The sequence below is a fragment of the Chiloscyllium plagiosum genome, unplaced genomic scaffold (assembly GCF_037043375.1).
Source record: "Chiloscyllium plagiosum isolate Xiang-an unplaced genomic scaffold, Cpla_swu_hap1 HiC_scaffold_48, whole genome shotgun sequence".
Lineage (NCBI taxonomy): Eukaryota > Metazoa > Chordata > Chondrichthyes > Orectolobiformes > Hemiscylliidae > Chiloscyllium > Chiloscyllium plagiosum.
Genome location: NW_028270186.1, coordinates 40,680,886 through 40,706,762, shown reverse-complemented (window position 1 = coordinate 40,706,762; position 25,877 = coordinate 40,680,886).

The window sequence follows — 25,877 nt, the reverse complement described above, 5'->3', positions numbered from 1 at the left end:
GTAATGGAGACAGATGATGGGGAGGGAGAGCTGGACATTGTCAGTGTACATGTGAAACCTAACTCAGTGCTTTTGGGCGATGTTACCTCCTGGCAGTCTGTAGGTGAGAAACAGGATGGACCAAAGATAGATCCTGGAGGGACACCAAATACAATAAATTCAGAAAGGAAAGGGAGAGTGGAGATGGAGCAGGATTTTCCAATGATGGTGAGGTCAAACATTAGGTTTTAGCAGAATGGGAGAGAAGGACATAACCAGAAAAGACAGACAGACAGATCATGGAACAATATCTGTGAATTGCAAGGTGGGGAGGGCGGTGAGAAGCAGGAGGATGAGAGAGAGATTTCGAATGTCCATGATTTGGCTACACTAGGGTAAATGGTCAAGATGACCTCTAATAAGGCTTGACAAGAGACTCTAGGAAATGCAAGTTTAGGACTAAAATGAGGAGCACCCTTGTGAGGCAGTTTGGCTCGGTGGGCTAGTGAAGAGGGCGGAAAGAAGCAGAGGCAGCTGATCGGATTGTCTCAATGTTATTGACAGAGAATCTCCATGTGCTCCTCACTCTTGTTGTTGGAGGGGAGGATGGAGGAGACAGGATAATGGGCATTTTTTTTATTTCCAAAACAATAAACATAACCTGTGATAGTGATTCTAAAAATAAGTGAAGAAACCTGTCGTATTTATCATTTATCAAGAATATTAAAATATACAACTGAAGTTCAGGTTTGAATCCCAAATCGGTAGAGGGTGGCTCTGAAGTCAAGAAAAAAATAACTGGAATGAAGAATCTAATGTTTGCCATGGAACCATTGGGCATGTTTTTCTGCCATTGACAATGTCCTTGAGGGAAAGAAACCCGACAGTGGCCCATCAAGTCACTCATTGTATTAATCACTGCACAGTCTCAACAAAGGAATGAAACTGGATGGATCACATTACATCTACAAATGCACTAGCAAATACAACCACACAATCAGCCCTTTTGACTCTGCAACTTCCACCTCACTATGGGCCAACAACAGCAGCAGAACTGTACTCCAGCCCAATCTGAAACTCATGGCCTGATATCCCCCACTCAACCATTAACATCAAGCCAGGGGAATCAACCCTGGTTCAATGGTGAAGGCAGGAGGGTATGCCAGGAGCAGTACCAGGCATACCTAAAAATGAGGTGCCAACCTGGTGCAGCTACCAAACCTGCATGCCAAACAGCACAAGCAACACCAAATAGAACTAAGTGATCCCATAACCAATAGATTAGATCAGAGTTCTGCAGTTCTGCCACACCTAGTCAAGAAGAGTGATGGACAATTAAACAACTCACTGGAGGAAGCATCACAGATATCCCCACCCTTACTGATGGAGGGGTCTCACACATTCATACAACAGATAAGAGGACAGCATTAGCAGCGATTTTCAGCAGTGCCAAGTGGATGAGCCTTCTCCATTGGTCCCTGACATCACAGATATGAATCGACTTGGTTGAAAACTCTTTTCAAATCAGATCAAGAAATGGATAAGCAGTGGAAAGGTATGGGCCCTGCCAATAATACTGTTGGCTGTGCTCCAGCACCTGCTGCCCACCAAGGCAAGTACAGCTCCAGCACTGGCACCTACTGACTTTGTGGAACATTGCTCAGGGATGTTCCAACACAAAAACACAGGGCAAAACCAACTCAGTCAATTCCCCTCCATCAGTCCACACTCGCTCAGCAGTGAAGTGATGGAGGTGTCATCAACAGTGCTGTCCAGCACCTGCTCAGCAATAACCTGCTCAGCGATGCCCAGTTTGGGTTCTGCCAGGGCCACTCAGCTCCTGCGCTTGTTACAGACTTGATTCACAAACTGACAGACAGCTAAATGAGGTGAGGATGACAGCCCAGTCCCACTCCAAGACCACTATTTTGACTTCAGTGATATCACCTGACCTTACCACAATCTCAGCTCGTTTGCTGAAACTCTCATTCATTCCTTTTGTTAACTGTAGATTTCATTATCTAAACCCACTCCTGGCCAGCATCCCACATTCGCCCTCCCGATAATCGCAAGAATATTGAAAACTCCACTGCTGAAGTGCTCACTTGTACCAAAACTTGCTGATCAATCAAAAGACTCCCATTTATAAGCAACAACAATTTACTTTCGCACCTTTGAATTAATTCCTGGCTGTAAGCATTCCGATCTCCCTGCACCACACACCCTTTCATATCTCAATAACTCATTTTAGTTCAGACTCTCAATGATGTGTTTATTTTTGAGTTCACCTGTGTGACTGTTTCTATAGACTCCAAGGGAACATGGTCTGGAATCCCCACTCTAACCCTCTAAGATCTACTTTCTTCCTTTAAGGCATTCTTGAAAAACTGCTTATTTGGCAATGGTTTTGGTCACTGGACACAATATTCTCCATCTCTTTCCTTATGTCAAAAGTTTTCAATAATATTTTTGTGAAATTAAAACCATGATGATTTGTACAGATATCTTCTACTCTTCGATATCGTTGAGTGAATAATCTGTAATGTCTCCTACCCAACCACGTTGTGGGAGCACCTATACGATACAAACTGCAGCAGTACAAGGAAGTCAAACATCACCCTCTCCACAGGCAACAAGGATTTGGCATTGATCGCTGGTTTCTGTGGAAGGAGAACTCATATTGCAGTTGATGTTTCAGGGAGTGCAATATAAATTATAGGGAATGAAAATGGTGCAGACTTTGACTGTCAGAAATTGAAGGAAAATGCACTCGCTTATTGGAAAAAAGAATTCTTGACTGTCAAAGATATTGTGGAAAAAATAACCTGATAATGGAACAGCATATGGTCAGGAGTCAGGCAGCAGTGTACAATTCATTTACATTCCTGAAGAAGGGCTTATGTCCGAAACGTTGATTCTCCTGCTCCTCGGATGCTGCCTGGCCTGCTGTGTTTTTCCAGCTCTACATTTTTCAATTCATTTACAAAACAGCTGTGAAAGTAATAGTAAAATATTATACAGACCAAAAATACACCCATGAGAGACTGAGGAAGCTAAATAATGAACAGGTGGACATCAGAGAACCCAAAGGTGAACCAGAGCAAAGTTCACTTTTATGAACCCACAGTCAAAGATGTCTAGCACAGAAACAGACTTCTTCAGTCCAATCTATGCCAACCAGATATCCTAACCTAATCTATCTAAATTAAATCCTATCTGCCACTCCTCAGCCCTTTGGCCCATCTCATCAATATCCCATTGTACTCTGAGATTGTCCACAATACCAACTGTTGGCTGGAGCTTGCGCACTGCTTCGTGGCTTTTGCTGCTGTTTCTCAGTTACAAGAGGGGGATTCCGCGCTGAGGGACAAAGTTAAATATCACACAACCACCTGATGAAGGACCAGCAAAGTTGTGCTTCCAAATTAACCTGTTGGACTATAACCTGGTGTTCTGTGAATTTTAATTTTGTCCATCCTAATCCAACACCAGCATCTCCAAGTCAGGGAGGAATGCATAACATAAGAACTAGGAACAGGAGAAGGCCATCCTGCCCTTTGAGCTTGCTCTACCATTCAATAAGGTCATGTCTGATCATTTCGTGGACACAGAGCCATTTACCCACGTTCTCACCGTATTCCTTAATTAATTATTTCTTTTAAAAAAAAACTAACTTAGCTTTAAAAACGTTCATTGAACTAGCATCAACTACTTCCCTGGGCAATGCACTCCATCGAGGTCAAGACGTTCCTTCTGAATTCACTCTTAAATTTGCTGCCTCTAACCTTGTGGTGAAGCCTCTTGTCCTAGCTTCACCTGCCAGTGGAAACATCCTCTCCACTTCTATTTTATTCTTTCCATTCATTATTTTATATTTTTTCCATTCTTCTGAATTCCAATGAATATAATCCCAATCTACTTTGTCTCTGTTAAGCCAAACCCCTCACCTCCGGAATCAACCTCGTTAACCTCCTCTGCACCCCGCTCTAGTGCCAGTACATCCTTGAGCACGTAAGGAGATAAAAAACTGCATGCAGTACTCCAGGTGTGGCCTCACCAGCACCCACTATAGCTAGAACATTAACCTCTGCTTTTAAACACAATCCCTTCAGCAATGAAGGACAAAATTCCATTTGCCTTCTGAACTGATTGTTGTACCTGGTGACCAACCCTCCTGCAGAAGGATGTTCAGGTGCCTCGGCATAGCAAATAATGCAACGTTTTAAAATTCAAGTAATAATCTTTTTATTAATGTTACTCCAACCAAAGAGTATGACTTTACATTTATGAACATAATATTCCACTTGCCAAACCATTGTCCACTCACTCAATGTATCTCTGTTCCTCCGCAAAGTTTCCCAGTCCTCCGGACACTTTGTCCTGCTACTCATCTTAGTCTCATATGCAAACTTTGACACCCTACATGTGGTCCCCAACTCCAAATCATCTGTATCAATTCTAAATAATTGCAGTCCCAACACTGATCCTAGAGGCACACTACTAGTTACTGATTGCCAGCCAGAATAAGGCTTATTTATCCCCACTCTTGGCTTCCTGTTAGCCAACCAATCTTCTATCCATGCTAATACTCTATCCCATGCGCCCTTATATAATGCAACAGCCACCTGCGTGGCACCTTGTTGAAGGCCTTTGGAAATCCAGGTACACCACAGCCACTAGGTCCCCATTGTCCACCTTGCTCGAAATGTTTTCATAGAATTCCAAACGATTTGTCAAGCATGACCTGCCCTTTATGAATCCATGCTCTGTCTGCCCAATGGGACAATTTCTATCGCGATTCCCTGCTATTTCTTCCTTGATAATAGACCCAAGCATATTTCCAACTACAGAGAATAAACTAACTGGTGTAGAATTCCCTATCTTTTGTCCGCCGCCTTTTCTTACAGTTATTCCTTTTCACTGGAATATGCCTTTGCTGAGCACTTCCTAAAATGTCTTTGAAAACTTTTCACTACTCATCAACTGTCCCACCATAAAACCTTTGTTTCCAGTCTACTTTATCCAGTTTCTCCCTCATTCTATTTTAGTTCCCCGTGTTCTGGCACAGGACCAAGGTATTCGATTTTATCTTCACATTCTCCATATGTATTCTAACTTCAACCATACAGTGATCACTTCTTCCAAGAGGATCCCGAACTCTGAGATCATTAATTATTCCTGTCCCATAGCACAGGGGCCAGATCTTGGATAGATTGCGCCTTGTCAGTTACATTTCATACTGTTCAAAAAACCTATCATGGATACACTGAATGAACTCCTCAAGGCTACCCTGACTGAGCTGGTTCAACCAATCTACATGTAGATTAAAATCACCCATGGTAATAGACATGCCATTTTTACAGGCATTAGTTATTTCTTTGTTTATTGCCCATCCCAATGTGATGCCTACACACTGCGCCTATCAGTGAATTTCTTGTTAGAATTTTGAAAGCATCATTCCTGTTTCTCCTAACGTACAGCAATAACAACAACTACTTGTTTTGTATGGAATCTTTCTCAATGGCAAATCTCCTAAGGTGCTTCATGGATGATCAAAACATTGATTTAGGAGAATGATTTTAAATTACATCTTAAAGAAGGATAGAGAAGGTTAGGGAGGGTTTTCCACAGACTTCTTCCCTTGACAGCTCCAATTGTGGAATGACGCAGGTGGGGTGGGTTGAAAAGGGAATGTACAAAGGGGAAATGGAAGGGCGCAGGCAGTGCATAAGGTCTTAAGGATAGAGGAGGTTCCAAACTGAGTCTGTCTGTCATAGATATTATGGCTGCCTCATGGAGTTTGAAGCACCGCAATGGGCCCATGCATGTCATGTTAGTCAAGGATAGTATAACGGTGGCTGAGAGAACATTTAATGAGGACTTGTCCATTGAAATAGTATGGGCTGAGGTTAGAAACAGGAGAGGAGAGGTCACACTGCTTGGATTTTTTATACGCCGCCACAGAGTTCCAGTGAGGGGGAAGAGAGGATTAGCAAAACTACTCTGGGTAGGAGTGAAAGTAACAAGGTGGTCATTATGGGGGACTTTAACTTCCCCAACATTGACCGGAAATGCTATAACTCTAGTACGTCGGATGGATCTGTTTTTGTCCAATGTGTACAGGAGGGTTTCCTGTCACAGTATGTCAAAGGGCCGACAAGAGGGGAGGCCACATTGGATCTGGTGCTTGGTCAAGAACCGGACTAGGTGTTTGATTTAGTTGTAGGTGATCACTTTGGAAAGAGTGATCATAATTCAGTTATGTTTAGTTTAGCGATGAAAAGGGATAGGTACATGCCACAGCTGAAGACTTATCGATGGGGCAGTGGCAATAATAATGCGATTCAGAAAGAATTAGGATGCATAGGATGGGGTAGCAGTGGATGCAGACAATGGAAATGCGGAGCTGTTTTAAGGAACAGATATTGCATATCCTTGATAGGTATGTCCCTGTCAGGCAAGGAGTAAATGATAAGGTAAGGGAACCGTGGTTTACCACAGAAATTGCATCTCTTGTTAAGAAGATGTAAGAGGCTTATGTGTTGATGAGACAAATGGTACAGATAAGGCGATGGAGACTTACAGATCAGCTAGGAAGGATTTAAAGAGAGTTAAGAAGAGCAAAGAGAGGACACGAGCAGTCTTTAGCGAATATAATAAAGGAGAACCCTAAAGCTTTTTATAGGTATGTGAGGAATAAAGGATAGAGTAGGAATAGGGCCAATCAAAGACAGAAGTGGGAAGTTGAGTGTGGATACTGTGGAAATCGGAGAGGTGCTAAACGAACATTTCTCATTGGTTTTCACTCAGGAAAATTAGAATATTGTAGATAATAATGAGGTAGAAGATGCTAGACTAGAAAGGATCGAGGTTAGTTACGAACAGGTGTTATTCATGCTGGAAGGATTGAAAGTAGACAAGTCCCCTGGACTAGATGGGATTTATCCGTAGATTGTCTGGGAAGCTAGGGAGAAGATAGCAAAGACTTCGGCTTTGATATTGAGTCATCATTGCCTACAAGTTCAGTACCAGAGGACTGGATGATTGCAAATGTTATGCCCTTGATCAAGAAGGGCAGTAGAGATGACCCAGGTAATTAGAAACCAGTGAGTCTTACTTCTGTTGTAGGAAAGGTTTTGGAAAGGATTATAAGAGACACTATTTGTAATCATATGACAAACAACAATATGATTTCAGATCGTCAATATGGTTTTGTCAAGGGTAGGTCGTGTCTCACAAACCTCATTGAGTTTTTTGAGATGGTGATCAAGCATATAGATGAGGGTAGGGCAGTTGACGTTGTATACATGGATTTCAGTAAAGCCTTTGATAAGGTTCCACATGGTAGGCTGTTAGAGAAAATGCAGCAACATGGAATTCAGTGTGATTTAGCAGTTTGGATTAGAAACTGGCTTTCTGAAAGAAGGAAGATGGAAAATAATCAGCTTCCAGTGCGGTTAATAGTGGTGTCAAGATACTACATGGCTTGGAGAGGGTTGACGCTAGAACATTGTTTCCGTTAGGCGAGGAGACTAGGACCCGTGGACACAGCCTTAGAATGAGAGGGGGTAAATTCAGAACAGAAATGTGGAGACATTTCTTCAGCCAGAAAGTGGTGGGCCTGTGGAATTCATTGCCACAGAGTGCAATGGAGTCTGGGACGCTAAATGTCTTCAAGGCAGAAATTGATAAATTCTTGATGTCACAAGGAATTAAGGGCTAAGGGGAGAATGTGGTAAGTGGAGTTGAAATGCCCATCAGCCATGATTGAATGGCGGAGTGGACACGATGGGCCGAATGGCCTTACTTCCGCTCTGTCTTATGGTCTTATGGTGTGCCACAAGGATCTGTTTTGGGATCACTGCTGTTTGTCATTTTTATACAAGTCTTAGATGCAGACATAGATGGATGGATTAGTAAATTTGCAGATGAAACGAAAGTCAGTGGAGTAGTGGACAGTGTGGAAGAATGTTACAGGTTGCAGGGGGACTTGGATAAACTGCAGAATTGGGCTGAATGGTGGCACATGCAGCTAAATGTAAGGTGATGCACTTTGTGAAGAACAACAGGAAGGCAGAGTACTGGGTCAATCGAAAGATTCTTGGGTAGTGTAGATGTGCAGAAGGATATTGGAGGCCATGTACATAGATGCCTGAAAGTTGTCACCCAGGTGTACAGTACTGTTAAGGCGGCATACAGTGTGTTAGGTTTCATTCGTAGATGGATTGAGTTCTGGAGCCGCAATATCATGCTGCAACTATACAACTGGTGCGGCCATATTTGGAATATTGTGTGCAGTTCTGGTGCCCATATTTCTGGAAGGATGTGGAAGCATGGGAAAAGGTTCAGAGGATATTTACCAGGATGTTGTGTGGTCTGGAGGGAAGGTGTTATGAGGAAAGGTTGAGAGACTTGAACGTGTTCTCATTGGCAAGAAGAAGGCTAAGAGAGGATTTGATAGAGACATACAAGATGATCAGAGTCTTAGATAGGGTAGACAGTGAAGGTCTTTTTCCTAGGATGATGACATTAGTGTGTATGAGGGGGCATATCTACAAATTGAGGGGTGATAGATTTAAGACAGATGTCAGAGGCAGGTTCTTTACTCAGAGTGGTTAGGGCATGGAATCCACTACCTACTAATGTAGTTAACTCAGCCACATTAGTGAGATTTAAACAATCCTTTAGATAAGCACATGGGTGATTTCAGGATAGGGTAGGGGGACGAGCTGTGAATAGTTCACAGGTTGGCGCAACATCAAGGATCGAAGGGCCTGTTCTGCGCTGTATTGTTCTCTGCTACAAGAGATTTTTACTGTCTTAAACAGAGTGATGGATCTTGTATTGTGGGCTTACGAAGTGTCACTGATCTCTACCAAACAAGTACGAGGTAGAGAATGCTGCTTGACCTGCTGCGCTTTTCCAGCAACACATTTTTCAGCTCTGATCTTCAGCATCTGCAGCCCTCACTTTCTCCATGTACGAGGTAGAGTCAGGGCAATAATAAGAGGCTGCAACAGGAGGGGGACAGGTAGCTCCATACAAAACCGGACTGCTTCTCAACTATTTTCACCACAAAAACCGAGCGCCTTCCAGAAAAGCACCTCTATATCCCACCACTTTGCCCCACGATCGTGGTATCTGGCTGTGCACCAAGAAGAGTGCAACAGTCTGTACTGGGACCCTGAAACGCTTGGTAAGGAGTCAAATCATCTGAGCATTGAGAGCCCCACCACATTGCATGCATTTTCTCTTGTTTTCACTCTGTTCCTGACTTCCCTTGGTTTTCCTAATGAACCTGCTAAAAGTTGTTATTACACACATCTGCACAAGCTTTGAATTGAACCCAGGCCTCTCGGTCTAAGATTCGGGATATTTTCACCGCGTCACAAAACATCGACTCGAACTTCCTTTGTCCCTTGCCTGCTAAGTCACACCTGAATCAACTCTGCAACTGGGAGGAAGGGGCGGAACAGGAGGACCGAGTAGCGGCCGGTCCTCTAACCAGAATGAATGAGGAGAGGGGCCAAAGCATTCTCGAGAGTGAACGCTTCAAGATTGGTCAGAGAGCAAACTATTTTGCAGGATTGATCATTCTCACGACATAGTGGAGCATTAAACGTTTCTCATAAATCAATGTGAGATTTTAAAAAATACTGTAGTTGAAATGTAAATCTGATAACGTACATATTTCCAATCGATTTACACTACTCGAGTAAGAAACTTCTTTTCAAACTCGCAGAACAATTGGTAATTTACATACCTGGCCGGTATGGTTGATTTGGAACGGACAATTTGCATGTTAGACAGCTCTATGACGATAACTCGACAAAGCAATTGTTAATGACTAATATTTTACCCATCAGTCTGTGCAGATATAAATATTCTCTATAAACTCACTGATAACCTCAGACGCACGCGCAGTTTGGTTTCTATGTGGAGCATGCGCAGTGTCACATTGGTCAGGAGAGAGAGAGAGAGAGAGATAGGTGGAGCTGCTTTCTCCGGCAGCGGCTGCGATCGGCTTCAGAGAGCGGCGCTCAGAGCCGGTGTGTGGGAGCCTCGCTGGGAGAAAAGAGTGGAGAGAATTCACAAGTCCCGGATAAAGGTTAAAAATAACTCGGAAAAGACCCTCCAGGCCCGTGTAAGGAGGCGGCGGTCTCTGATCAGGGAAGCGGCCCAGGGTCACGGCCGCCATTTGTTTGAGGGAAGAGGGAGTGCTCAGGGCCGCCATCTTGAGAAGGTCAAGGTGCAGGAGGGCGGGGCTCTCGGGGTCTGTAGAACAATCAGAGGAAAGGGAAGACCCATTGTTACTGATTAATCCCACGGACACAGCGTCACTGGGCGGTCCCGCAGGAATATCCTCTCTCAGTCCTGCTGGGATGGTTCACCCAGTCAGAACCAGCAGCTCTCCTCTCTCAGCTCCCCTTCTGTCCTTCCTGCAGCATCTGTCCCCTGGGACATTGAGCTGCCTGTCCTGTCCCTCCCTCAGCTGTTGTTCTGTAATACCTGTGATATCCCAGTCCCATCTTAGATTACTACACTAAAGACAGGAATGCACCCGATGGATTTTTCTTAACATCAGCAATTGTTTAATACTCACTTGCAGGTTTTTACTTACATCGTTTTTGAAGCATTTACTTCACATTCAATGATTTGCAATGGTGGGATTTGGACCTGTGTCCAGAGAACACTTGCTGAGTTTCTGGATAAATTGTCACACAGTAATGCCAATAGGCCATCACTTCGCCTGCTCATAGTTTGTCTATCCCAGTGCAACATGAATCAAAACCCTTTCTTCCTGCACAATTGTTTGACCCGGCACTCTGGTGATGTGACTCAGTACCTCTCCATGTGGTATCCCTGACTGTGTGAGTCTAATTGCTGCCTCTATCAGCGTCTCTCACTCTTGAAGCTATTCCAGATCATGAGCAAACAGAATCCTCCACTCCAGAGAGATGAGGCAGCACAGGTCAGGAATGGAGACTGGGATTTTCCAGATCTCTGTGGGGCTCAGTGCCATTCTACATGTGTAACCTCGTGTCCCCTTATTACATTCCTGATTTCCATCCTAAGTGTATTTCTACAGCCCCGATGCTCCTGAAGGGATTCCTTTGAGTCAGCCAGTTATATCTGACATGTAACCCCTTTTTATCTTGTCCATAGCCTCGAAACTCAGCCAATGTTTCCTAATTCAGTCAGCATTGAGCTGCACACTAACAGGAACACGCTGGCGCTGAACGCTCCTTTTATCTCGGTTTTAAAATATTCCTACTTGCCAGACTTCCCTTTATCTGCAAATAGCCTCCCCAGATCTACTTTAAAAATTCATGTCTAAGACTATCTTGCTCCATTGAATAACTTTAACTTGTGGACCAGGCCTATCCTTTTCCATCGCTATTTTCAAACTAATACAATTGTGGTAACTTTCCAAAGTGCTCCCCCACTAACACCTCAGTGCCGTTCCCTACCTTGTTTCCCAAGGCGAGGTCAGGTTTAGCCCCATTCTCCAGTTGGGCCACTTACATAATGACTGGGAGTTTTCAGAACACACTTAACAAATTCCTTCCATCCAAATGCTTAACTTAGTAGCAATCCCAGTCCAGGTTTGGAACGGTTAAGATCCCCTATCATTACAACCCTATTATTCTAAGAGATATCTGAAATCTCCTGACGTATTTGCTCCTTCATCTCCCATTGCCTATCACTGTAGTACGACCGTAGAAAACGAATGACCAATTTTTATTTCTCAGTTCCACTAATATCGCTTAACTGGGCGATCCTGCATGAATACTCCCTCTAGGTACTGCTGGGATGTTTCCCCCAATCAAAACCACCAGCTCTCCTCCTGTGTTGCCTCCTGTTCTATCCTTCCTGTAGCATCTGTCTCCGGAACATTGAGCTGATGGTCCTGTTGCTCCCTCAGCTGTGTTTCTGTCATACTTATGGTATCCCAATCCCATGTTCCCATCCATGCTCTGGGTTCATCTGCTTTATCTGTCTAACCCTTTGCATTGAAATAACTGCAGTTTAATCCACCAGTTTTCCCTCATTGTCTGCTATGTTCTTGCCTGCCTTGTCTACTTATATTGCTCTCTTGAACATTTGTACCAGCCTCAACTTTCTTTCTGGTCTTACGACTCTTTGGGGTCACACAGCCTTGCCAGACGAGTTTAAATCCTCTCGAGCAGCTCCAGCAACGCTCCCCACCAGGATGTGGGTCCCCCTCCTGCTCCCAGTTCAGGTGTATTCCCCACCCTGTCTATCTCTGCTGACACCTTCAGACATCCAGGGACTTGCCCACCAAGGTCCCTGTGTTCCTCAGTACTCCAGGAGGACCTACCATTCATGATGTATATCATTTATTTATTAGACTTCCCACAGTGCATTACCTCACAGTGATCAGAAGTAAACTCTGTCTGCCATTACTCTGCTCAGTTTATCATCTGATCGATATCAGACTGCAGCCTGAGTCCATCCCCCTCACTGTGGACAATGCCCTCACCTTTCATGTTATCCGCAAACCTACTCCTGATTCCTTCTGCTTTGATATTCAAGTTATTAATGTACGTAACAGCCAGCAATGGTTCCAGCACAGATCCCTGTGGTACATCGCTGGACAATGGCTTTCAATCAAAAAAACAAACCTCCACCAATTGAGGACCCAATTTACCAACTTGCCTTAGATCCCATGGGATCTTCCCTTTTGGACCAGCCTTCCATGTGGAACCTTGTCAAAGACTTTAATGAACTCCATATAAACCACATCATCTGCACGGCCCTCATCAATATCAGAGGACAGTCTTCTCGCAAATCCATACAGACAATCCCTAATGAAATTGCGGCGGTATCCGTTTTTGGCGAATACATTGGTGTTCTTCTTCCTCTTTTTGCAGTTCTGGTGTTCTACAGTGTGTTGTGGCCCTTTTGAACAGTGTCTTGGTGCAACTTGTTTTGGGTGTGTTGGGGTGGTTGCTTTTGTAGTTCAGGACTTGGTCTGTGTGTGTGGCTTTCCTGTATACCTTTGTGGTGAATTCTCCGATCGGTGTTCTCTGTACCATCACGTCGAGGAATGGGAGGTGGTTGTCCTTTTCTTTCTCTCTACTGAATCGTATTCCTGTGAGTGTGGCGTTGATGATCCGGTGTGTGTTCTCTATTTCTGTGTTTTTAATGATTACAAAGTTGCCATCTACATATCTGACCCAGAGTTTGGGTGGAATTTGCGGTAAGACTGTTTGTTCTAATATTTGCATTACTGCTTCTGCTATGAGTCCAGAGATGGGTGAGCCCCTGGGTGTGCCGTTGATTTGTTCATATATTTGGTTTTTGAATGTGAAGTGTGTTGTGAGGCACAGGTCCGGTAGTTTGAGTATGCCGTCTTTGTTGATAGGTTCACCGTCCTGTTGTCTGTCTGTATGTCCAGCAGGTTGGCTATTGTTTCTCTGGCTGAGGTTTTGTCGATAGAGGTGAACAGTGCCGTGACATCGAATGAGACCATAGTTTCTTCCTTGTCTATGTGTGTATTTTTGATGATGTCCAAGAATTGATGTGTTGACTGTACAGTGACTGGATCCGCAGATCAGGTGTTTCAGTTTCTGCTGTAGTTCTTTAGCCAGTTTGTGTAATGGTGTCCCTGGTAACGATACGATGGATCTGAGTGAGATGTCTGGTTTGTGCAATTTAGGTAGTCCATAGAATCTGAGGGTGCTGTTGCTTTCAGGTTTCATTCTCTCTAGGTCAAACCTGGTTATTTGTCCGTTTTTTTGTAGGTTCCTCAGTGTGTTATCCTATTGGTGAGCTGTGGCGTGGGGTCAAACTCCCTCTTTTGGTAGGTGTTGGTATCTGCAAGTAGTTGTTGCACTTTTTGGATGCACTCTGACCCAATATACCAGCCAATGCAGCGGACAGCTGGAACTGACAACCGGAAGCAGCAGATACAAATCACTATAAATGCCGGAGGAAAGATCACAGAAGCGCTTCACAGGAGGCTCCCAAACACTGAGGATGTCATCTGGACAGGGGATGAAACGCCTGCAACACAAATTCCCAGCTCGGCGAACAGAACCACAACAACGTGGACCCGAGCTACAAATCTTCTCCCAAACTTTGCTACGTCACTATCACACTCCCCCATCACACATATTGCATGACTATCACCCTTACTGCGTCACTGCCACCCTGACCCCCTCACACTCACTCCATCACCATCACCCTGACCCCCTCACACTCACTCCTTCACCGTCACCCTGATCCCCTCGGGCTCACACCATCACTGCCAACGTGACCCCCTCACACTCACTTCATCACCATCACACTGACCCCCTCACACTCACACCTTCACCGTCACCCTGACCCCCTCAGACTCACTTCATCACCATCACACTGACCCCCTCACACTCACTCCTTCACCTTCACCCTGATCCCCTCAGACTCACTCCATCACCGACACCCAGACCCCCCACACTCACTCCATCATTCTCACACTGATCACCTCACACTCACTCCATCAATGCCACCCTGACCCCCTCACATACACTCCACCACCGTCACCCTGATCCCCTCACACTCACTCCATCACTGTCACAATGTTCACCTCACACTCACTCCATCACTTTCACCCCCTTACACTCACTCCATCACTTTCACCCCCTTACACTCACTCCATCACCGTCACCTGACACACTTACACTCACTCCAACGCCATCAACCTGACCCCTTCACAATCACTCCATCACTGTCACCCTGACACACTCTCACTCACTCCATCACTCTCACACTGATCCACTCACACTCAGTCCATCACCGTCACCCTTAATCCCTCACAATCATCCCATCACGGTCACCATGACCACTTCACACTCACTCCATCACATTCAACCTGACCCCCTCGCACTCGCTCCATCACCGTCACCCTGATCCGCTCACACTCGCTCCATCACCGTCATGCTGACCCTCTCACACTCACTCTATCACCGCCATAGTGATTCCCTCGCACTCACTCCGTCACTGTTACCCTGACACTCCCCACCCTCAAACCAGCACCATCACACTGATCCCCTCACACTAATCCATCAACGTCACACTGAATCCTCACACCCACTCTATCACTGTCACCCTGATACATTCACAATCACTCTATCACCATCACCCTGAGCCCACCATCACCGTCACACTGGCCCACTCACACTCACTCCATCACTGTCACCCTGACTCCCTCACACTCATTCCATCACCGTCATACTGAAACCCTCACTCTCACTCCATCACCTTCACCCTGACCCCCTCACACTCACTCCATCACCGTCACGCTGACCCCCTCACACTCACTCAATCACCATCACACTGACCCCCTCACACTCACTCCATCACCGTCAGACTAATCCCCTCACACTCCCTCCACTACCGTCAACCGGTCAACCTCACACTCACTCCTTCACTGTCACACTGATGCCCTCACACTCAGTCCATCACCGTCACCCTTAATCTCTCACTATCATTCCATCACCGTAACCAAGACCCCTTCCCACTCAAACCATCACCTTCACGCTTACCGCCACACACTTACTCCATCACCGTCACGCTGAAGCCCTCACTCCCAGTCCATCACCATCACCCTGACCACCTCACACTCAATCCTTCACCATCCCACTGATCCCATCAGACTCACTCCATCACCTTCACCCTGAAAACCTCACACTCACGTCATCACAGTCACACAGGCCCCTCGCACTCACTCCATCACCGTCACAGTGATCCCCTCACACTCACTCTAACACAGTCACACTTACACCCTCACACACACTCCATCACGGTCACCCAGACCCCTCACACTCACCCCATCACTCTCACACTCACCCACTCACACTCACTCCACCACCGTCATCCTGAAACTCTCACTCTCACTCCATCACCGTCACCCTGACCCCCTCACACTAATTCCATCACCGTCACCCTGACCCCCTCACACTCACTCCAGAACCATCACACTGATCCCCTCACACTCAATCCATCACTCTCACACTGATCCCCTCACACTCACTCCATCACCGTCACCCTTAACCTTGCACAGTCATCCCATTACCGTCAGCATGACCCCTTCACACTTACTCCATCACATTCACCCTGACCCCCTCACACTCACTCCATCATCATCACCCTGACCCCCTCACACTTACTCCATCACCGTCACGCTGACCCCTTCAGCCTCACTCCATCGCAGTCACCCTGACCGCCTCATACTCACTCCATCACCATCACACTGACACCCGAACACTCGGCCATCACCGTCAACCTGACCCCCTCACAGTCACTCCATCACTGTCACCCTGACCCCCTCACACTCACTCCATCACAGTCACCCTGACCCACTCACACTCACTCCATCACCGTCAACCTGACCCCCTCACACTCACTCCATCACCTTCATCCTGAACCCCTCACACTCACTCCATCACAGTCACACTGACCCCCTCACACTCACACCACGACCGTCAATAGGTCATCCTCACACTCACTCCTTCACTGTCACACTGATCCGCTCACACTCAGTCCATCACAGTCACCCTGACCCCCTCACACTCACTCCATCACCGTCACCCTGACACCCTCACACTCACTCCTTCACTGTCACACTGATCCCCTCACACTCAGTCCATCACAGTCACCCTGACCCCCTCACACTCACTCCATCACCGTCACCCTTAAACTCTCTCAATATTCCATCACCAAGACCCCTTCACACCCACTTGATCACCTTCACGCTTACCGCCACACACTCACTCCATCACTGAAACCCTGACATCCTCACTTTCGCTCCATCACCGTCGCCCTAACCCCCTCACACTAACTTCATCACCATCACACTGACTTCCTCACACTCACTCCATCACCGTCACAGTGACCCTCTCACACTCACTCCAACAGAATCACACTGACCTCCTCACGCTCATCCATCACCATCACACTAATCCCCTCAAACTCACTACATGACCATCAAACGGTCAACCTCACATTCACTCCTTCACGGTCACACTAACCCCCTCACACTCACTCCATCACCGTCACCCTTAACCTCTCACAATCATTCCAACACCGTTACCAAGACCCCTTCACACTCACTCCATCACTTTCACGCTTACCGCTACACACTCACTCCATCACTGTCATCCTGACACCCTCACACTCACTCCATCACCGTCACCTTGACTCCCTCACACTCACTTCATCACCATCACACTGACCCCCTCACACCCACTCTATCATTGTCACCCTGACCCCCTCACACTCACTCTATCGCCGTCACAGTGATCCCCTCACACTCGCTCCATCACCGTCACAGTGATCCCCTCACACTCACTCCATCACCGTCACCCTGATTCCCTCACACTCACTCCATCACCGTCCAACTGACCGTCTCACACTCACTCCATCACCGTCACCCTGACCCCCTCACACTAACTCCATCACTGTCACCCTGACTCCCTCACACTCATTCCATCACCGTCATACTGAAACCCTCACTCTCACTCCATCACCTTCACTCTGACCCCCTGAATCTCACTCCTTCACCGTCACTTTGACCCCCTCACACTCACTCCATCACTGTAAAACTGACCCCCTCACACTCACTCCTTCACCGTCACCCTGACCCACTCACATTCACTCCATCACCGTCACCCTGACCCCCTCACACTCACTGAATCACCGTCAACCTGACCCGCTCACACTCACTCCATCACCGTCAAACTGGTCCTTCACACTCACTAAATCTCCGTCATATTGTCCCCCTCACACTCACTCCATCACCGTCACACTGACCCCCTCACATTCACTCCATCACCGTCAAACTGACTCCCTCCCATTCACTCCATCATCGTCGCCCTGATCCCCTCGTTCTCACTCCATCACCGTCACACTGACCCGCTCACACTCACTCCTTCTCCATCACTTTGACCCCATCACCACCCTCCTGACCCCCTCACAATCTTTCCATCACAGTCAACCTGATCTCCTCACACTCACTCCATCACCGTCACCCTGACCCCCAAACACTCATGCCATCACCATCATCCTGACACTCTCACACTCACTAACTCACCGTCATCTTGACCCCCTCACACTCACTCCATCACCATCGCCCTGACCCGCTCACACTCACTCCTTCTCCGACATCTTGACACCCTCACACCCACTCCTTCGCGGTCACCCTATCCCAGTCACACTCACAACTTCACTGTCATCCTGACCCCCTCACACTCACAACTTCACCGTCACACTGACCCCCTCACACTCACTCCATCACCGTCACCCTGGTCCCCTCACACTCACTCCATCACCGTCATACTGACCCCCTCACACTCACTCCATCACCATCACTCTGACCCCCTCACACTCACTCCATTACCGTGATCCTGACACCCTCACACTCACTCCATCACCTTCACCCTGACCCTCTCACACTCACAACTTCACCGTCACCCTGACCCCCTCCCACTCACTCCATAACCATCACCCTGACGCCCTCACACTCACTCCATCCCCGTCACACTGACGTCCTCACACTCACTCCATCACAGTCACACTGACCCACTCACACTCACTCCTTCACCGTCACCCTGACCCCCTCACACTCACTCCATTACAATCACTCTGACCCCCTCACACTCACTCCATCACCGTCAACCTGAACCCCTCACACTCACTGCATCACCGTCACACTGACCCCCTCACACTCACTCCATCATCGTCACCCTGACCCCCTCACACTCACTCCATTACAATCACTCTGACCCCCTCACACTCACTCCATCACCGTCAACCTGAACCCCTCACACTCACTGCATCACCGTCACACTGACCCCCTCACACTCACTCCATCATCGTCACCCTGATCCCCTCACTCTCACTCCCATAACGGTCACACTGACTCTCTCAGACTCACTTCATCACCGTCAAACTGACCCCCTCACACTCACTCTATCACTGTCAACCTGACACAATCACAATCACTCCATCACCATCACGATCACCCTGACTCCCTCACAGTCACTCCATGACCATCACCCTGACCCCTTCACACTTACTCCATCACCGTCACCCTGACAACACCAACAGTCACTCCATGACTGTCTCCCTGACTCCCACATACTCACTCCATCAACGTCACACTGACCCCCAAACACTCACGCCATCACCATCACGCTGACACTCTTTTACCCTCACTCACTCACCGTCATCTTGACCACCTCACACTCACTCCATCATCATCACGCTGACCCCCTCACACTCACAACTTCTCCGTCACCATGACCCCTTCACACTCACTCCATAACAATCACCCTGACGCCCTCACACTCACTCCATCCCTGTCACACTGACCCCCACACACTCACTCCTTCACCGTCAAACTGACCCCGTCACACTCATTCCACCACCGTCAAACTGACCCCGTCACACTCACTCCATCACCGTCAAACTGACCCCGTCACACTCACTACATCACCCTAACGCTGATCCCCTCACTCTCACTCCTTCACCGTCACACTCATCCCCTCACTCTCACTCCATCATCCTCACCCTGACCCCCTCACTCTCACTCCATCATCCTCACCCTGTTTCCCTCACCCTCACTCCATCACCATCACACTCATCTCATCACACTCACTCCATCCCCACCGCCCTGACCCCCTCACACTCATTCCATCACAAACACCCTGACCCCCTCACACTCACTCAATCACCGTCACACTGATCCCCTCACGCTCACTCCATCACCGTCACCCTGACCCTCTCACACTCACTCCATCACCAACACCCTGACCCCCTCACACTCACTCCATCACCAACACCCTGACCCCCTCACACTCACTACGTCACACAATGCCCCACACGACTTCCACCATCACGCTCACCCCACACACTCCAACACCATCACACACACTGCCCCACACCACCCTCACCGTCATCCACAGCCCCACACACTCCAACACCATCACACACCCTGCCCCACACCACCCTCACCGTCATCCTCAGCCCCACAAACGCCACCACTCTCACACACACTGCCCCACACCACCCTCACCGTCATCCTCAGCCCCACACACTCCAGAACACACACACACTGCCCCACACAATCCCCACCATCACGCTCACCCCCACACACTGCACCACACCACCCTCACCTTCGCGCTCACCCCAACACACTGCACCACACCACCCTCACCTTCACGCTCACCCCCACATAATCCGCCATTCTCCCACACACTCCCCTACCGTCACGTTCACTCACCTACACAGTCGCTCAGCATCGCACTCACTCCCTCACACATTCCCCCACCATCACGTTCACTCCCTCGCACACTCCCCCACCATCACACTCACATGCCCACGCAGTCTCCCACCATCACACGCCTCTCACACCTTAACTGAGCTCCTGCCTGTGAACACCGACCCAGTTGATCCCCTCTAAATGGCCTTTGACCCCATCCGCATTCTATTCCCTGAGTAACAGACATTATGGGCATTTAAGCGGGCATTGGATAGGCATATGGATGATAGTGGGCTAGTGTACGTTAGGTGGGCTTGGATCGGCGCAACATCGAGGGCCGAAGGGCCTGTACTGCGCTGTATTCTTCTATGTTCTATGTTTTATGTCCCACACAATGTGTTCTGTTTGTGATATCCTGTTATACCAGTCTCAGCCACAGCCTACGGTGCCACTCCACCTGTTACCCAGTAATGGCTCATGTTCTCACACCCACTATGTCCCGGAGCAATGGCATTTGGCCCAAGCTCCATAATGTTGCCCTGGCAATGGCCTGATATGGCGTCCCAATCTCTGTTCCCTAACATCGGCCTGAGGATCGACAACCCTCTTCTGTTCCCCCAGCACTGAAGGATTCGAGGAAGATGGTAGCATTGCGAGGTTATGATCGCAAGATGGAGAGAGAGTGAATGAGATTGGGGAAGGCAACGACAGTGGAATTGAGTGTGTAAATGGGAAAAGGAGAGAGAAATAGCAGTGCAGTGTGAGAGTGGGAGGGATATACGGAGAGAGAGAGTGACAAAGGGAGTAAGGTGAATTCTGCTGAGAGCCAAGTTGCAGTGGGAGACCCAGAGGTGAAAGTAAGGACAGAGGAAGTTAATCCCAGCTCCTGAGCTCAGGGCGCGGTGCCCTCCCCTTCCCTGTGGACTAGGACTTGTTATTGAGTCTGTCTCTCTCCAGCTCAGTTTCTCCAACACAAAGACACACAACAACATCGGTCACTCTGCTGCTCGGCACGCTTTAGTCAACATTTTTATTGTTTACAAGTGGAAGTGATGGATACAGTCAGTGGGATGGTGCCTTTTCTCACTGGCCCCTGAGTTGTGAGAAATATTGAAATGTGTCCCTGTAACCCCCCTGTGGGATAAGGATGGACAAACCAGCGCTACCCTCAGTCTGTTACCATAGTGACATTCTGCTCCATCGCCGAAACACTGAACTGAAAAGAGAAAATCCCGGATGGATTGATTAATGAGGGAATTTGATGGAAGGATGGATTTGGGTGAAGGGATATTTCAGCACATTCTTCAGCTGCTGCCTGAACTTAGTCTGGGTCACGGCATAAATCGCGGTGTTTGTGCAGCAACTGAGGAGCTGCAGCATGAAGCCCAATTCCTGCACAAAGGCATGCAGATACACAGGGGTATACCCAATATCATCCATCCGGTACCATATAGAATACAGCATTAATGTTGACCATAACAGGATGAAATTGGCCGAGATGACAAACAGTAAAATGATGGATTTTTTCGGTTTCTCATTTCAGTGTCAGACTGAGCGTCCCCATTGGTGTGAGCGCGGAGTCTCCTGCGGGCTCTGCTGGTCACTAAAATGTGTCTGACGGTGAGAACATTGAGCAGCAGAATCAGGAGAAATGGGACACACGGGGTTAGAATGTTGTGGAGGAACTCGATCGTGACCCAGACAATGGAGAATAGAACAGCGTTTGTTACATCAAAAAACCAGGGGAGGTTCCCCAGGTCATACCAAGCCGTGAACATGAAATACCAGGAAATGTTCTTTAAACAGCTCAGCACAGTCACTGCTCCCAGAACCACAGCCGCCGTTTTCTCACTGCAATATTTACTTTTCAGCTTCTGGCAACAAATAGCCACAAACCGATCAAAGGTGAAAGTGACGGTGAACCAGACAGAGCAGTCAGTGGCTGCATAAAGCAGGACGGCGTGGATATTACACACGGGGACGGAGACCCTCAGGAAATAAAACTGTTCCCAATAAACAATGGGAATGTGTCTCAGGATCAGGTCGAGGATAATGACCAGGAGATCCGCCGCTGCCATGGCCCCCAGGTAACGTCTGACACAGGGAGACAATCCACAATCTTTATAAAGCAGGACGTAGATGGTCACTATGTTAACTGTGAGGAAGGAAAACAAACCCATTATCCATCAGCCTGGAGGCAAAGGGACCCGTTTGATCGGGGACCCAGTGAGATTTTCAAATGTGTCCCTGTATTCAGGGATTTATTAAAATAATTGGAGCTGGAATAACAAATGGTAAGGTTGGAATTACTGACAAAAATGTGACATAAACCACAAGAAACCCTCCCTCCCCAAACACCCAGAGACACATCCATCAGGACAGATGGTTTCTAGAACATTCCCACACACTCGATCACTCGAGAGCAGACACAGGTCACTCCTTCCCAGATCCTAATACGGAGGGTGGAAACGTCGCTGTCCTGAAGGATTCTCTCCCAGTTTCCTGAAGACAAACGGAGTTTGGGAATTCCTGTATTTTCGTCTAAATTGTGGAAGAAATGTAAACGCAGGGAAAACGTATTCCCCCTTTTAACTGCCTGAGGGGCCTTCGGAACAGTGCCTCCTTCTCCCTGGAACGGGATCTCTTCCCTCGGGATATTATCGTTTGTTCAATTCACTGACGTCCGGCCGTTCACAAACAATGTCAGGGACAGAACGTTCCGGGGAATGTCAGTTATAGAATGTCGGGAACGGAATGTTCCCGAGAACTCCTTGACCTCTCCATGACTTCCCCACCATCCACCCCACCCTCCTCTCTGACATATCACCTCTCCCCCATCTCCGTCTCCTGATCACATTCCCAGCTCCCTTCACCCCAGCCCCAGCTCCTGCACCAGCCCAGCTCCTTTCCCCCCCACCCAGCCCCAGCTCCTGCCCAGCCCCCTCCCATGAATCTCTAAGCTCCCAGCCCACAAGCCTCATTCCTGATGAAGGGATTATGCCTGAAACGTTCATTCCCCTGCTCCTCGGATGCTGCCTGACCTGCTGTGCTTTTCTAGCACCACACTCCGAGTCAGGAAACAGTCCGACACCGTCATACTCACCGGATCAGGCCTGATGGGCAATTTAGCTTAGATTTGATTACTTACAGTGTGGAAATAGACCCTTTTGCCCGACAAGTCACACTGACCCGCCGAAGCACAACCCACCCAAACCCATTCACCTACATTTACCCCTTCACTGAACACTACGGACAATTTCCCATGGCCAATTCACCTAACCTGCACATTTATTTTGGATTGTGGGAGGAAACCAGAGCACCCGGAGGAAACCCACTCAGACACGTTGAGAATGTGCAAACTCCACACAGTCAGTCACCTGAGGCGGGAATTGAACCCGGGTCTCTGGCGCTGTGAGGCAACAGTGCTCACCACTGTGCCACCGTGTCACCCAGAGTGTTTCATGAAGCCCCATCACCATCCCTGGGGATATTCTGTCCCACCGGCAGGACAGACCCACCAGCGGTGGGGACACCCTGGGATACATTCAGGAAGGAGTTACCCTGCAATTCCCCAACATTGATTCCAGAACCCAGGAAATCTCATGGTAACAGATCATGGTTAAAGAAATCGCCTGAGGATGGTTATCTCCTGCCCCCCACCCCTCCCCTCGGTGATAACTCACTTCCCCTCGATGTTGAAAACAAATCAGAGGAAAAACTGAAGCTGACAAGGACGCAGACCGTCCTCTGGGTGTGGGACTTCAATGTCATCACCAGGAGTGTCCTCACAGGCCCGCCGATGCCGGAGCAGGACAGGCTTCAATACACAACAGCCAGACTTAGGGGAAACATTCTCACGAAACTCCTTGTCCCAGATGGATCTGTTGCTGACAGTATCTGTAGGAGCAGCCAGCACACAGTCCTGGTGGAGGGAAAGTCTCAGCCTCATATTTGACAAAGTCAAGATTAGTGTGTTCCTGGAAAAGCACAGCCGGTCAGGCAGCATCCGAGGAGCAGGAAAATCACCGTTTCGGGCAGCAAACCTTCATCACGAATGAGGCTGAGAGACTCCGGGATGGAGAGATAAATCATATTAGGCGGACTGCTCACTGTGTGATGTGGCACTCCCTCCTGTGAAGTAGGTTGAAACTTTATTGCTGGAACAGCACAGCAGGTCAGGCAGCATCCAGGGAACAGGAGATTCGACGTTTCGGGCACAGGCCCTTCTTCAGGAATGATTCCTGAAGAAGGGCCTGTGCCCGAAACGTCGAATCTCCTGTTCCCTGGATGCTGCCTGACCTGCTGTGCTGTTCCAGCAATAAAGTTTCAACTTTGATCTCCAGCATCTGCAGACCTCACTTTCTCCTCCTGTGAAGTAGGACAGACTTCTAAAGGACTGAGCACATGGAAACTGGCCATCCATGAGGCACTGTGGGCTAGCAGCAGCTGCAGCATCAATGGCCTTCCCTCCATCATAAAGTCAGAAGTGGGATATTCACTGATGGTTTCAAAATATTCAGCACCATTCACAACTGCACGGATACTGAAACAGGCTATTCAGCCCATCAAGAGTATAACACAGGAATAGAATGAGGCCATTCGGCCATTGGAGTCTGTTACTCAGCGATTGGAGCAGATGTTTTAATCTCTCAGACCGCTTACACAGGAAATGGAAGGGAACATAAGCATTCCAAAACTGCTACACAGGAATACGGGGAGCTGTGTAGCCCACGGAAGTGCATTGATCGATAAACCCAGACTAGATATCTGTCCAGCACTGGGAGCTGTGAAGAATTCAGCAGTGCACTAATGTGTGAACCTGAAAGAATTATCCATCCAGTATGTGGAGCAGCACAAACGACACCATTGCATTATCGATGAACCTCAACCGGTTACTCTGACCAGCACAGCGAACTGTGTAGTAATCACCATGAATTAATCCGTAAAAGAGGAGCAGTTACCCTCCCAGCATGAAGGACTCTGTACACCACCCCAGTGCATTGATTTGGAAACCAGGAGCAGTTAACCCCCAGCAGGTAGGACTGTGTACACCATCCCAGTGAATTGATCTGTAACCCAGGAGCAGTTACTCTCCCAGTATGTAGGACTATGTACTATACCCCAGTGCATTGATCTATAACCCAACAGCAGCTACCCTCCCAGCACATACAGATGTGTACATCACCTCAGTGCATTGATCTGTACACCTGGAGCAGTTACCTCCTCTGCATGTAGGACGAGGCACTCCACCCCAGTGCATTGATCTGTAAACCAGGAGCAGTTAACCGGCTGGAAAGTAGGATTGTGTACCCCCACCCAGTGCATTGATCTTTAAAGCAGGAGTGGTTACCCGAGCAGCATGTTGGACTGTATACCCCACGACAGTACATTGGTCTGTAAACAAGGAGAAGTTACCGTCCCAGCATGTAGGACGGTGTACACCACCCCAGTGCATTGATCTGTAAAGCAAGAGAAGTGAGCCCCCCAGCATGAAGGACTGTGTACCCCACCCCATTGCATTGATCTGTAAACCAGGAGCAGTTACCCTCCCAGCATGTAGGACGGTGTACACCACTCCAGTGCATTCATCTGCAAACGAGAAGCAGTTATCCTCACATCATTTAGGACTGTG